Raw genomic sequence first — 14,374 nt, 5'->3', positions numbered from 1 at the left:
GGGGCATAAATATAATAGGTCAAGATGTTTGGAGAATAAGCCTGCACTGAGTAGCCCATGTCAGTGCCATCACCTTGACCTAACAGAGGGAACAGGGAGGAACTCCATCCACAGCCACCGACACCTCAATGGGCTATGACATAGAAAGCAGACGACCAGCTCCGTGGTTGACGGTAGACAGACTGCTGGTTCCACTGATAAGGCTTCACCTGGGGTCTGCTTACTGAGGAAAAGCAAGCAGCCCAGAGAAGGGAGAATGCCAACACTGTGTGAGGGACCCAGCTGCCATCTATCTGGTCATTATCATAATAGTCATTCACTAAATACAGTTATACCAGAAGATTTATGAAGACCACGGCATTCTGAGAGAAAATAAAGTGTGTTCAAAGTACAACGTGATTGTCTCTCCAATCTTTCTAAAATAACTACCAAAACATACCTTATATTAAGACAATCAAGCGCACCTGACTCACAGACATATACTTGAGGCTCTAAGAAAACCCTTAGATCAACAACCCCTGTTGACAAAGCACACTTCCAGTTTACCAGCAGGATTGAGTATGAAGCCCTCTTTCTCACTCCAAATTCACAAAGAGAACGTTAAGTAGGGAAGCACATTCCCATTTCCAGTCATTCTGCATAAGGAGCCCCTGGCCACACAATGCACCCACAAGGGTTAGGCTGGAAAAGTAAAGCAGAGCTGGTTTTCCTAGAGCAGCAGGATTTTCTGGAGGGAAGACAGAGGTTTGTTGAGGAAAGCATGCAAGACATCACAGAGACAAGTCTTTTCTAACCTATAAAACTACAGCTGGCACCATGCCCCTAGCCTGTGCCAGGACCTAAGAAGCACTTCCCAGTGGAGACCTTGGAGGTCTTTCATTCACAGTCTCAACTTCATGGTATACGAAATGTCAAGGGGAACATCTGTTCCATGGGGCTGATGTGAGGATTTCCACAGACACCAGGCCTCTAGTACCGAGGTGCCTAGCACTTCAGCTCCTCATTAAATGGTGGCTAATGACAAAGCCCAGGCTACTGCCCGTTCAGAGACACCAGAGCCTGAAACTACTTTTCCAACAGCAGTAACAAACTTCTCCTGGCCATCAGCACCAGCTTAGAGGCAGGCGGCACACAGAGAGATCTGTTCTGGCTGAGGAGTGGGGGGTCTGTGTGAGTGAGATCTCCAAAAATAAAGTGGGTTCCCAGGAGGGATGGGAAGGCAGGGTCTTGGAAAGAAACTTGAGGCTGCATTCAAGACAGCTGGTGTCGTGTGAAAGGGAGAACCCACTCACACGTGCTCCGTGGAGGGGTCTAGGTATGAGGACGTCAGGTTTAGAGAGGAAGGAATATAACCCCACCACATAATCTGGCTGCCATGGGAACAGCAGCCACCTAATTATAACAGAGTAAAGGCTGCTTCTTGGTTTTAACATTCGGAATTGAGTTATAGGTAAATCATGGAAGCCCTTACTGGGATTAAAGAACAGAAGAGAATTATTACCAACTCCGAGCATATAAAATTCAAAGGTACAGCTGCCCAAAATGGAAAGGTTGGGTGGGGGAGGATGGCAGACAAGAAATAGTGCCTCTAGGAGACAGAATAAGAATAGAAGAGGCTGCATGTGTCATCCGAGGGTACAGAGGGAGGATTAAAAGCATGAATCAGACGTAGGGAGGAAGGGAGATGGGGATGGTCAGAGCGAGCTAATGGCGATCACAAGACACCAAAGAACTGCTTTTAAAACTGATAAAGGGAGAAATGGTGCTGTAAGCATAATATTTATACATGTGGAAATCACCAAAAAGGTAGCAGAAATGATCCACAGGGGGAAAAAAGTGGTTGCTTCTAAGAAGTAAGGCTAGTAAGGGAAGGAAGAAAGAGCGTAAGATACTTGTTCCTTTCCATTAGAAGCTTTTCTGTAGCATTTTCTATTTTTAGCCATTTGTATGCATTACTTAATTTTTTATTTATTTATTTTTTTTTGGTTAATGAAAGATCCTCTATAAGGTCATTGTTTAGATCACAGCAGTAGGATTTTTCTCAGCTTCTACTGGGCCTGATAGTGGTATGTGGAGAAGACTGCAGCTGGCCTCACAGTGTGTTTACTTTATTTTAATCTTAGTAAAGTCATGTTTAAACTCTACAAGTGCACAAGTCATTTTACAGTTCTGGAAAGCTGTCCAATTCCGGACAGCTTGTTGTAAACGGAATAGAAAGGCTTTGATGGTCATTTTAGATCTTCAGAATATGGGGCTTCACAGCTAAAAAAAAGAGTCATTTTTCAAGACACATATTCTATAGGCACAAGTATTCCAGAGCCTTTGAGTCCATGAAATCCAATCAATTCTTACACAGCAAAGGCTCAAATCTTGAGTTCTCCAGGAGGGCTTTTTAACTTTGAAAGAAATTAACTGATGAGCATAATTAGGCAAAAAGCTTAAGAAACAGCACATTCTACAACACCCATGGATTAAATTTAATTACGAAAAACAATCTGGAAATGGTTATTGTTGTTGTTCTGAAACATTTACCGAGTACAGACTGCAGAGGAAGGACCCCAGCACATGTCTGGAAACCCTGATCAGTGAGATGGTGCTAATTAGGACTCCCAGCCACTCAGGGAGCCCACAGCGGGTGGCAAGTGGCAATGCCTACAGTCCACAAGCAGAGTAACCCAGGGAATCCAGCTAATGGAGGATGGCAGGAAGACAAAAGTGCATAACAGATTACATTTTTAATGAAGAAAAGCAAGCACAGGAACAACTTATCTTTTCTGACATCATATAACATTTAAGTTACAGATACAGAGTAACAAATAGCTATGTAGATCCTGCCTTGAATGTTACAGATTCAATACCCTCCCTAAACAACACTGGGAACTAAAAATTCCCAGAGGGCCAAAAATAATGTTTTTCATTTAAAATCGGTTTTAAAATATTTTTCTTACCAGCCTGCAGGGAAAATGGAGATAAGTTCACATTATTGCATCTAGGATCAAATCTGGAATATACCATGAGTCATTAAGTTAAACACTAAACAAATCGTTTATCATATGCTCCCCTCCATCTCCTCTCCATCAGTCTCTCTCATCTCCCTCACATGCTTGCAATGCTTTAAAGCATCATGTTTATTCCTGAGAAGCATGGCTGTCTCACATTCTTAATTGCTCATCCCTACAACATCTCACCCAGTATGGTCCGGCCTTCTGAGAGGCTCAGAACGTGACTGATTGATTACATTGTTCATTTCTTTAAATTTTATTCAGACTTGGACTGGCCCAGATCCCTTAAAGCAATTCTACTTCCTCTAGTTTATGTCAAAATAAAAGTTCCTCGAGCATTTATTCATGACTTTAGGCACTTCCAGAAACGTCAACATTTCAGATCATCTCTCATATTCCTATACATTTAAGATAAATGTTTCTGTTGTTGTCATCACTGTTGTTTGATATAGCTTTTCCAAAAACAAACAAAAAGGCAGTGAAATAAATATCCCTAGGGTGGAAGCAACCCAACTGAGGCATACAAATCAGGCAGTAAACGGAGTGTTGGCAGCAAAGGCAACCATAAACAAGATGAAAAGACAGCCCTCTGAATGGGAGAAGATATTTGCAAATGAAGCAAGTGACAAAGGGTTAATCTCCAAAGTATGCAAGCAGCTCATGCAGCTCAATATCAAAACAACAAACAACCCAATCCAACAATGGGCAGAAGACCTAGATAGACATTTCTCCAAAGAAGATATACAGACTGCCAACAAACACATGAAAGGATGCTCAACATCACTAATCATTAGAGAAATGCAAATCAAAACTACAATGAGATATCATCTCACATCAGTTAGAATGGCCATCACCAAAAAATCTAGAAACAATAAATGCTGGAGAGGGTGTGGAGAAAAGGGAACCCTCTTACACTGTTGGTGGGAATGTAAATTGATACAGTCACTGTGGAGAACAGTACGGAGGTTCCTTAAAAAACTACAAATAGAACTACCATATGACCCAGCAATCCCACTACTGGGCATATACCCCGAGAAAACCATAATTCAAAAAGAGTCATGTACCACAATGTTCACTGCAGCTCTATTTACAATAGCCAGGACATGGAAGCAACCTAAGTGTCCATCCACAGATGAACAGATAAAGAAGATGTGGCACATATATACAATGGAATATTACTCAGCTGTAAAAAGAAATGAAATTGAGTTATTTGTAGTGAGGTGGATGGACCTAGAGTCTGTCATACAGAGTGAAGTAAGTCAGAAAGACAAAAACAAATACCGTAGGCTAACACATATATACGGAATCTTAAAAAAAAAAAAAACGGTCATGAAGAACCTAAGGGCAGGACAGGAATAAAGACACAGACCTACTAGAGAATGGACTTGAGGACATGGGGAGGGGAAAGGGTAAGCTGGGACAAAGTGAGAGAGTGGCATGGACATATATACACTAACAAATGTAAAATAGATAGCTAGTGGGAAGCAGCTGCATAGCACAGGGAGATCAGCTAGGTGCTCTGTGACCACCTAGAGGGGTGGGATAGGGAGGGTGGGAGGGAGACGCAAGAGGGAGGAGATATGGGGATATATGTATACATATAGCTGATTCACTTTGTTATACAGCAGAAACTAACACACCATTGTAAAGCAATTATACTCCAATAAAGATGTTTTTAAAAAAATACGTGGAAATATGAGTAAAGAGGAAATTATACTTTGGGAATACAATATGAAATTGTGTTAAAAAAAAAAAAGTGTTGGGTTGACAGAAGGGAAAACAACTGGTAAGTCTGTCAAATTTCATTTAAGTTTCCCAGAAAATAGGAATGTTAGAACACAGGAAAGCCAGACATCACTGAGGGAGGAGTTCAAAAGGACTGAACCACCATGCTGCAATCAACAAAGACCATGGTTAACTTCACAGAACTTTTGAAGCAGGCAGGGTTAGGCAGGCATCTTAAACCATGTGGGACGGTTGGCTCCTCCTTCCTCACGGTATTTCACTGTCCTAATAATTCAGTCCATTATCGCCTCTGTCCTCTACCCATCCTACCCCTCCAACACATCCCCACACTCCAAGGAGAAGTAAACAGGAAGCATACTCATCCATTCTCTATAGACCCATGGCATAAGAATACACTTGGTATGCTGTTTTTGGATCTGAAATCTGAAATCTATGGGAAAGGTATACATCTGACGTGTTTTTGCTGTCCACTGTGTCTAGGCCCTTTAGCTAGACTGGCCCACCTAGTGCTGTCTGCAGATCCTCAAAAGACAACGTCCATGCCCAGACATCCAGAAGATTCCAGGGCAGGACAGCTCCTTTACTCTTTCCTATCCTGTATATATCTGATCCCACTGCCCTCAGCTCGTAACTCTCGACCATGTACTTGACCCCTACCCATCTCTGCACTCCTCACACTTGGCATTTCCAATTGTGTCCAGAGTTAGACATTCAGCCCTTCTCACCCCTAGCTCTCAGCATCCCCACATGGCAGACAGACACTAAGCTGCCAAACACCACCTGGCCAGAGGCTGACCACAGTGGTATGAAGGGAGGATTCTGTATGTTTTTATCAGACAGCTCAACACACTGTCAAGTTTCATTTTTACACTGACTGCAAGGTGGCTCACAGCTAAATTTAACGCTCACATGGATGAGCCATTTTTATTTGGGTTTTCCAGCATAACAATCCCTTGTCTTTTGTTTGACTTCTGACTTCTCTGTGTTCAACCATGCCAGCTGTCACAGTATTTTCTGGAAATAACCAACGTATAACTAGAGTATATTTCTCCGAAGCAGGAATGACACCGTTTTAGAGGTAGAGGAGCCCTTATCAGTCATGCACCCTAATATTTCCCAAACACCAGTCCCCAGGCCAGCGCTAGTTCATGGCTAACAGTTCAGTGGTCACCAGAGCAACAAGAGGAAGGAAATGAAGAGTTTTTCACAACGCTAAACACATACAATCGAAAGACAAATTCACGACATTCTTACATTTTTAGTACTGAAATGTTTCTTCTTACGTGAAATGATGTTAGTACATAGTAATTATTAGGCTGGCCAAAAAGTTCGTTCCGGTTTTTCTGTAAGATGTTACGGAAAAACCGGAACGAACTTTTTGGCCAAACTTTTTAAAAAAAAAATCTTTATGAAAAATCCTAAACACAAAATCGAGATTACCATATAAATAGAGAACTCTCATGCACTATCCAGCTTCAACAATTACCAACTTTGTTTACGTACAGCCCAAAATATCTAGTAAAATACTGGTCCTAAATGTTTTATCTCTATTCCACAAAACCTAAAAGTGTGGGAATGACATGGCTGGGCCAACCTCTTACATTTTACAGATAAGGACTTGGAGACTGGCAGAGATTAACCTGTCCCCACTTGCACAGCTGGTCAAGAACAGAACTGATACGTCTGGTGCGCCATGATATGGTTTTGGAGGGTAGGAGCATGAACCAATTCTTTTTAACCTGTCAGACTTTAACTGAGGCACAGCCAAGACCTGCAGAAGAGCGCCTTTTGTCTCTGCCCAGGGCACTTCACACACACTACTTGGGTGCAGGCAGCCACAACCAGGACAACCAGACGGGGAAAACCAATAATCTGTAACCAAAGTTTACTTCATCTCACGCTTTAGCAATTGTGTATCATCCCTGGAGAGCTCCAGGAACTACCAAATGGTTTTAGGACAAAGATTACTGGAAGTTTCTACATTAATTCCTCATCTAGCACTTCCCTCCCCACCCCAAAAATTATGAGGCAAACATATGGAATGAATGAGAATTCACGCAATAAGGTAAAAAACAGCTACTCATCCCCTCTTCTAGGCCCTCCCCTCCCTCCCCCACCAAACGACCAGGTGGAAAAAATCACACAGCAATGGAAGTAATAACACCAGGCAGCTACACTCCTGTCTCACAGAACTGTGGTAAAAAAATCAAACAAGACAGTATGAAGTGACAATGTTTTAATGCTCTGTAAAACTTTACCAATGCAAGAGGGTGGCCAATGGATAATAAAGTATTTTTTTAAAGGACTCACCTAAATTCTCAGTTTATGTAGAGTCGATTTCCCTGAAGATATCCTGAAGCATCTGAGAAGACTTCAGCAGCGATACCTAAAACAATAATAAAAATCATCAGAATCAAGTAATGTTACACACATCAGTTTTCAAAAAAAAAAATCTCAATCTATACATTTGGTCATTTCCCTCACACTAAGCGTGAAAGGAAATAACTCAGGAAACAATGAATTTCCGCTGCAACACATGGGCTGGGAATTTTCTTCACCAACAGGGAATTGAGGTCCCAAGACACTTATTTTGAAAACCAAAATTATGTTACAGTTGAAGCAAAACCACATTATTCTCTTCCCTGTGATAGGAATGCTTAAAGGCTTTGAATTTAAACAAAGCTGAAATATGTACATCCTCCTTCCTGCCCCCACCTATATTTAAAACAAAAATCACTGGCACTGCACTCTGATTCTTTCTAAAAATCAGCATCCATGAGCTCTTGTCTTATTCACTTTTTTCCTCCTTAGTTGCTATAACCCATCAGTGAAGTGGTCCCTTCTTGTTTCAACTGTTCCCATCTCGTTCACAGTTTTCTGAGGCACTGATAACTAAGCATTTAGCAGCTTATTCATGAAAACCCAATTTGAAGCAGAGAAGCACCATAATTGTAGAAGCAAACAAAATGGGCCAGCCACAACTAAACAATGGTCTGACTAACAACATATATATGAACCAATGCAACAATAAACACACAGCTATAGAACCAAGTATTCATATGAAACAGACCAAGTACATGTAATCTAATCTGGGTAGGTATGTGAGACTAGTTAATAAATGATGATGGTTAGCTATTTAGGAGGAGGGGAAAATCTAGCACTCTCTCTCTACTTAAAGAGAATAAACTCAAAATAGAATCAAATGAGTACTAGAAAAATATACAGATGAATAGTTTTATAATACAGAAATAGGAAAGGCCTTTTTAAACATGACATCAAAATGTGAAACTCAAGGACTGAGACATTTGGCTGACAACATTTTTAAAATCTCAAATACACGAAAGGCAAAAACAAATCAAAAATAAAAACAAAGAACAAACAAATCTAGACACTTCGGTCAAAAGATAAAATAAGTAGAATATTCATACAAGAGACATATGAAAGGTTGCCATCCTTATGCGAAAATGTCTTAAAAGTGAGTAAGGGGCTTCCCTGATGGTGCAGTGGTTGAGAATCCGCCTGCCGATGCAGGGGACACGGCTTCGTGCCCCGGTCCGGGAAGATCCCACATGCCACAGAGCGGCTGGGCCCGTGAGCCGGCCGCTGAGCCTGCGCGTCCGGAGACTGTGCTCCGCAACGGGAGAGGCTACAACAGTGAGAGGCCCGTGTACCACACCAAAAAAAAAAAAAAAAAAAAAGTGAGTAAGGAAATTAATACTCCACCTCAAAACAGACAAAGCAAATTAATGAACTTCCCACGAGAATAGAATAGTAATAAACATATGAAAAGATACTCAACTATACTAACAATGGAAAAATACAACTTTAGAAAACCTAGCTCTTATTTTTTACCTATCAGGTTGGTAACAATGCCCAGACTGACAGTAGCTGTTGTTATGGGCCTAACTCGTGATGTAGCTCTTTGGCAACTATGTCAGCATGTAAAATGCCACACACTGTGATACAGCAATCCTTCTCTAAGAATTTACTCAAAGTAGATTATTGTGAAAGTGGAAAAATGGATAGACATAGCATGTTTATAATCATTGGGGGCAGGGAGTGGGGAGTAAATACCCTAAAGGTCCACCAATAGATGAGGTCAAGTAAACAAGTTTTTATTAATATTTACTGATATGAGAATATCATACCAGTGAGTAAAACAGGTAAATGAATAAAACAGGTAAATGACCTGTTTTACCTGTGAATAAAACAGGTAAATGACCACACAAAGTATGATATCATTTCTGCGTGTGCACGTCTGTTGCTGGATGTCCTTATACATGCCTAGAAGGATGTTTGTTAAGATAGTTATGGTTGCCCCTGGCTATCCAAATTTTTAAAAATTTTTGCTTTTTTTGTACTGTTTGAATTTCATATAACGAGCATGAATTATTTTTCCAAAGAGCACAGTGGAGCTGCTTTTTAATCCCATGCTGGAGTGTAAAGTAACACACTGCATGGATTTCTACTTCCCTTCTGTCACCTTCTCTCTCCTCCTTTAGTGACATTTGTGTCACACGTGTGCTCGCTGTGAACACTGATTAGAGAGGTCCCTTCCTCCTCTCTGGTTCCTGTTCATTCCTGAGGGCCCCTTCGTCCTTGCCTTTAAGTTCCTAAGACACACCTGTATCCTTATTATAAATCTCTCTTTTTTTTTTTACTTAAGCTAGCTCAAGTGAGTTTGTTATTTGTGACCAAAGGCACACCATGTAATACAGTGTTGCTTTTTATTTTCCACCTTCTCAATCATCCCACTCCATCGGAAAACACAACAGTAAATCTTGTAATCACATGAATGAAGATTTATCGTATACAATGTCATGTATTATTTATGACCTACAGCGAAGGAACTGAAGCAAGTAGCTCAGAACTAGTACAACGAAGGCAAAAATAGGACTTCAAGAGGCAGGGGGGTTTGTTCCTGACTTATATGAGAACTGATGAAAAGACTATTTGAATAAGAATTAAAAAAAGGGGACATATTTGTCCAGATGGGCCACTTCTATGGTAAAAAGAGTCTCCATTATCATGTTTTAACCACTTTGCAGATTTATTTTTATTGGGTTATATTTCTATATGAAGAGCTTTTTTTATGCTATTTAAGACTTGAAAATATAGAAATGTATTCCCATAATGGGCCCATTATGTTCAATTTATCTCCAGCAAACAAATTTACTTTTCTCCTTGTCCTATTTTTAAAGGTTCAGAAGTTCCATATTAATACACGAATCCTCATAATACCATAATTACAAACCTGGCTAAAAAGCCACAAATACACAAATCCCTTTTAGAGGTGTGTTAGATGTCAAATACAAATCTAATTAATCTCCCTTCATCTCCTGAAGGCTCCTTCTCCCCCCAAAAAATTTCCCTAGAAGGTAGAAAGAGGACAAAGACCACTATCCAGTTTTAAAGATGAACAATCTAAGACCTAACTAAGTATCTGTGCCTCCAGGGCATAACTCAAACCCACAGGCCACCCAGTGCCAGCTGCTGGCCTCTGTTCTGAGCCCTCCTCAGGGCATGGGCACCTTTCTAAATAGATAGAAAGGGGAGCCAGGTAAATCCACATTTGAGGCTGAGATGCATTAGGATTTATGACACCGAAATCTGCATTAAGGGAAGCAACAGCACAGTGGTTTAAAGTAAAGTGATTGATCCTGGTTCTGTCATTTATTAGCTGTTTGGCTTCGGTGTGCCTCAGTTTCTTCCTCTGTAGTAATGCCCAGAATAAGGGCCGTTGTGAGGACTAAAGGTTGTAATACATCTAAAGCAATGAGTAACGCTCAAGAGTCAAACATGGTCTTGCTTGAGCTCCAGCTCAGCAGGAGCTGTGATGGTAACTGCCCCCAGGTAGAAACTCATAGCTGCCTGATCAGAGAGCAAGGTCCCTAGAGAACCCTGGAACAGAATATGTCTCTATGTAGGACACTTACCTATTCAAAATGCTTATTTTGAATAAGACGTGAATAAGACCCTTCCAATTAAATAGCAACTTATTTTAAAAGTACCAGGAGCCTGTTATTTCAAGGAACATTGCCTTCAAGCAGCCTCCTCCTATGATAAATCACTTGGCAGCTCCCACGTTCTACTTCTTCTGGAGTATTTTGAGAGGCATATGTAGATGTGACCAAAAACCAGCAAAAGCTGCTGGCTCAAATGCTTGCCACCAATAGCAGGACTTCACTGTTTTTGCATCCTGGACCACTTCCTACTTCCTTGAGGAAGCTTACACACACCTCTCCAAGTTCCAGTTCACTTGTCACCAGAGCAGAGATAGGAATACTTAGATAATTCAGCTGGAGAAATGAAATTAAAATGGATGGGTGAAGTTCCTAACACAGTGCCTGGAGCCCAGTAAGTGTCCAGTAAATGGTACATCTTTAATTGATTATCATCTGAACAGCATTAAAGAAGCAAAACACATTAAGTAATCTGAGAGAGAGACTCTACACGGCAATTTTTCACCATGAGAGTTTTACGGACTCTTTGTTTTCCACGTCTCCCTTGACACGAAATCCCCACAGGAAGGCGGGGCCACGTTGGAGGGGATGTAAGGAGGCAAGGGGATCTCAAGCCATGAAGGGCCTGCACAATGCATATGGCTGAAATCGTACTATGTGGTCAGACCCCAAGCAGCCAAGAACACATCTGTCCTAAGATTTCATTAAAAGATGGATAACAGGGCTTCCCTGGTGGCGCAGTGGTTGAGAGTCCGCCTGCTGATGCAGCGGACGCAGGTTCGTGCCCCGGTCTGGGAACCAACATCCCACATGCCGCGGAGCGGCTGGGCCCGTGAGCCATGGCCGCTGAGCCTGCGCGTCCGAAGCCTGTGCTCCGCAACGGGAGAGGCCACAACAGTAAGAGGCCCGCGTACCGCCAAAAAAAAAAAGATGGATAACAGTGTAACCTGACACTCAAACTTTGTCCGGTACCATCTACACGAGCATAAACAACAGAAGATGGGCCTGTATGGGCAACCATCCGAAGTGCTTTAATAAGGTAAGACCAAACAAAGCAGCAGGAAATCCACTAGATTTTAGCCAAACATGAGCAGAATATACTACTCTTAGCTTGAAGTCATCACTAACATTTGACACATTTATTACTAATAGTTCAAAAACAAAATCCAAGAAGAAAGAAACCAAGTAATTTTTCAGTAGCCATAAAATAGAGACAGGCAGAGCCAAAGAGAGAAAAGAGGACGAATTGTGAAAACAAAATTCTTCCAGCTTCTACCACTTGGCAAGGATTATTCTTTTCTTCTCTGAAACCCCGAGAACATTTTCACTGAAAGCACAGCTCAATGATTAGAGTCCAGCTCTACTGTGTCAGAAGGTATCTGCCTCCAGGGGGAAATGTCCAATTCTCTTTTCATGGCTTCCCCTGGCTGACTTTCCGCTAAAGGCTGGGTCCTGGGGTCAAAGGAAACTCAGTAAAGCCAAGCTATAAGCACCAATGCCCAAGGCCTTCAGAGATGAGGAATGATACATGGCCTTCTCCTCTGCAGGCAGAAAGGCTCCAGAAATCCCTCTGTATGCCTCTAAAAGCAGCATTCCAGCAAACTAGAAACTAAGAGGTGTTACATGCAAAAAAAAAAGTTCTTAATATAAATGTGTGAAATGCTGGTTTAAACCAAATTAAGGAGTTCTGCTAATGCAGAACAATTTGGACACTTTAATGTGCTAATGTGGATTATAAATAAGTGGCCCCAACCTTATTTGTACACAGATCCCTTTACCTTTGTGGTTTACGTCTTGGTACAAGTGCCCAGGCAACAGTTTGGAAAATAATGTTAAAATTAGTTCTTTTATGCAAATGACTATTGAAGGCTCACTCTGCCCCACCACACTGGCAATGACATGACCAGGCACCACTCCCCTAAAGGTCAGTTCACAGTGCAAACGATATTAATGCAAAGTAGTGAGAAACTCGTGTTTACTAGGAGGGCTAGGGAAGTGCTCTAATTACACTGCTTTACCTCCTTCAGTCTTTAGATGCTTTTCACAACTGGACAACTTGAGAGATGCCCTGAATTCCCTGTGGTTCTACAACTCACTGTTCCCCTTCTCTCACTTATATGTATGTGTCTTTATGTAAAAGTATCAATAAAACTAAATTAGTAACGCGAGTAGCTAGAATGTAAGCTTCACAACAAAAGGGACTCTCCTTGGTCCATAGCTATTCCCCCAGCCCTTGAACAGTGCAGGTACAAGGATGTCCCACAAACATTTGACTATCTGAATAAAGTAATGAATAAATAAGCTTACATAAGTGTATCATTAACTCATTTTACAAACTGGCCAAAAGATACACTCTACAGCTTTATGTTAAACTGACTTTGAAATGCTCACTCTCAAACAATTTCCTATTTCTTTTTTCTCAAAAAGTGCGTTTTGCCCATTTTATTCCCACGATTATCTCCCATCCTTTGCAAACGCCCCCACCACACACACCCAAAAAGGGATATTTTTCCTTTGAATTTTGGGTTAGAAGGAACTTCAATATTATGAACTTAATGTTTAAAATAACCCTGAGATGTTGCAACATCTTCAAATGAACACACAAAAATTTAAACGGGGCTTCCCTGATGTCACAGTGGTTGAGAGTCCGTCTGACGATGCAGGCGACACGGGTTCGTGCCCCGGTCTAGAAAGATCCCACACGACGCGGAGCGGCTGGGCCCATGAGCCGTGGCCGCTGGGCCTGCGCATCCGGAGCCTCTGCTCCGCAACGGGAGAGGCCACAACAGTGAGAGGCCCGCGTACCGAATAAAAAAAAAAAAAAAAAAAAAAAATTTAAACGTTTTCGCTAAACCCAATTCACTATGACAAAATAAGACAAGGCCTTTTAAAAAAAGCTTTAACAACTGTGTTTTTTTTTTGAGGGGACGAAGAGGAAAGAGCAGGAAAGGAGTGTTTCAGTTCCTCCTTGGTATTTCACAAAATTACTGGTAAACTGAGAGACTTCCGGGAAGATGGCGGAAGAGTAAGACGCGGAGATCACCTTCCTCCCCACAGATACACCAGAAATACATCTACGCGTGGAACAACTCCTACGGAGCACCTACTGAACGCTGGCAGAAGACCTCAGACCTCCCAAAAGGCAAGGAACCCCCCACGTACCTGGTTAGGGCAAAAGAAAAAATTAAACACAGACAAAAGGATAGGGACGGGTCCTGCACCAGCGGGAGAGAGCTGTGAAGGAGGAAAAGTGTCCACACACTAGGAAGCCCCTTCGCGGGCGGAGACTTTGGGTGGCGGAGGGGGGAGCTTGGGAGCCGCGGAGGAGAGCACAGCAACAGGGGTGCGGAGGACAAAGCGGAGACATTCCAGCGCAGAGGATCGGGCCGACCAGCACTCACCAGCCGAGAGGCTTGTCTGCTCGCCCTCCGGGGCGGGCGGGGCTGGGAGCTGAGGCTCCGGCTTCTGTCAGAGCGCTGGGAGAGGACTGAGGTTGGCGGCGTGAACACAGCCTGCAGGGCGTTAGTGCACCGGCTAGCCGGGAGGGGAGTCCGGGGAAAAGTCTGGACCTGCCGAAGAGGCAAGAGACTTTTTCTTCCCTCTTTGTTTCCTGGTGCACGAGGAGAGGGGATTAAGAACGCTGCTTAAGAGAGCTCCAGAGAC

General features: G+C 42.3%; 1 protein-coding gene across 2 annotated transcripts in view; it reads right to left on the bottom strand.

Annotated features, from left to right (window-relative positions):
* The window catches only part of TLN2 (talin 2), a 453,800-nt gene that overhangs the window by 254,111 nt on the left and 185,315 nt on the right, over window positions 1-14,374 (bottom strand). For both annotated transcript variants that reach the window (XM_027123203.1, XM_027123204.1), the window contains exon 3: window positions 7,059-7,134. The gene's annotated coding sequence lies outside the window, so the exon portion shown is untranslated. The remainder of the gene's footprint in view (window positions 1-7,058; window positions 7,135-14,374) is intronic.

This window comes from Aethalodelphis obliquidens, unplaced genomic scaffold (assembly GCF_003676395.1).
Source record: "Aethalodelphis obliquidens isolate GAN/ISIS:26980383/991018 unplaced genomic scaffold, ASM367639v1 scaffold26, whole genome shotgun sequence".
NCBI classification, from domain to species: domain Eukaryota; kingdom Metazoa; phylum Chordata; class Mammalia; order Artiodactyla; family Delphinidae; genus Aethalodelphis; species Aethalodelphis obliquidens.
The sequence above is the reverse complement of the archived record's forward strand: the minus strand, read 5'-3'. Positions and strand labels throughout refer to the sequence as shown.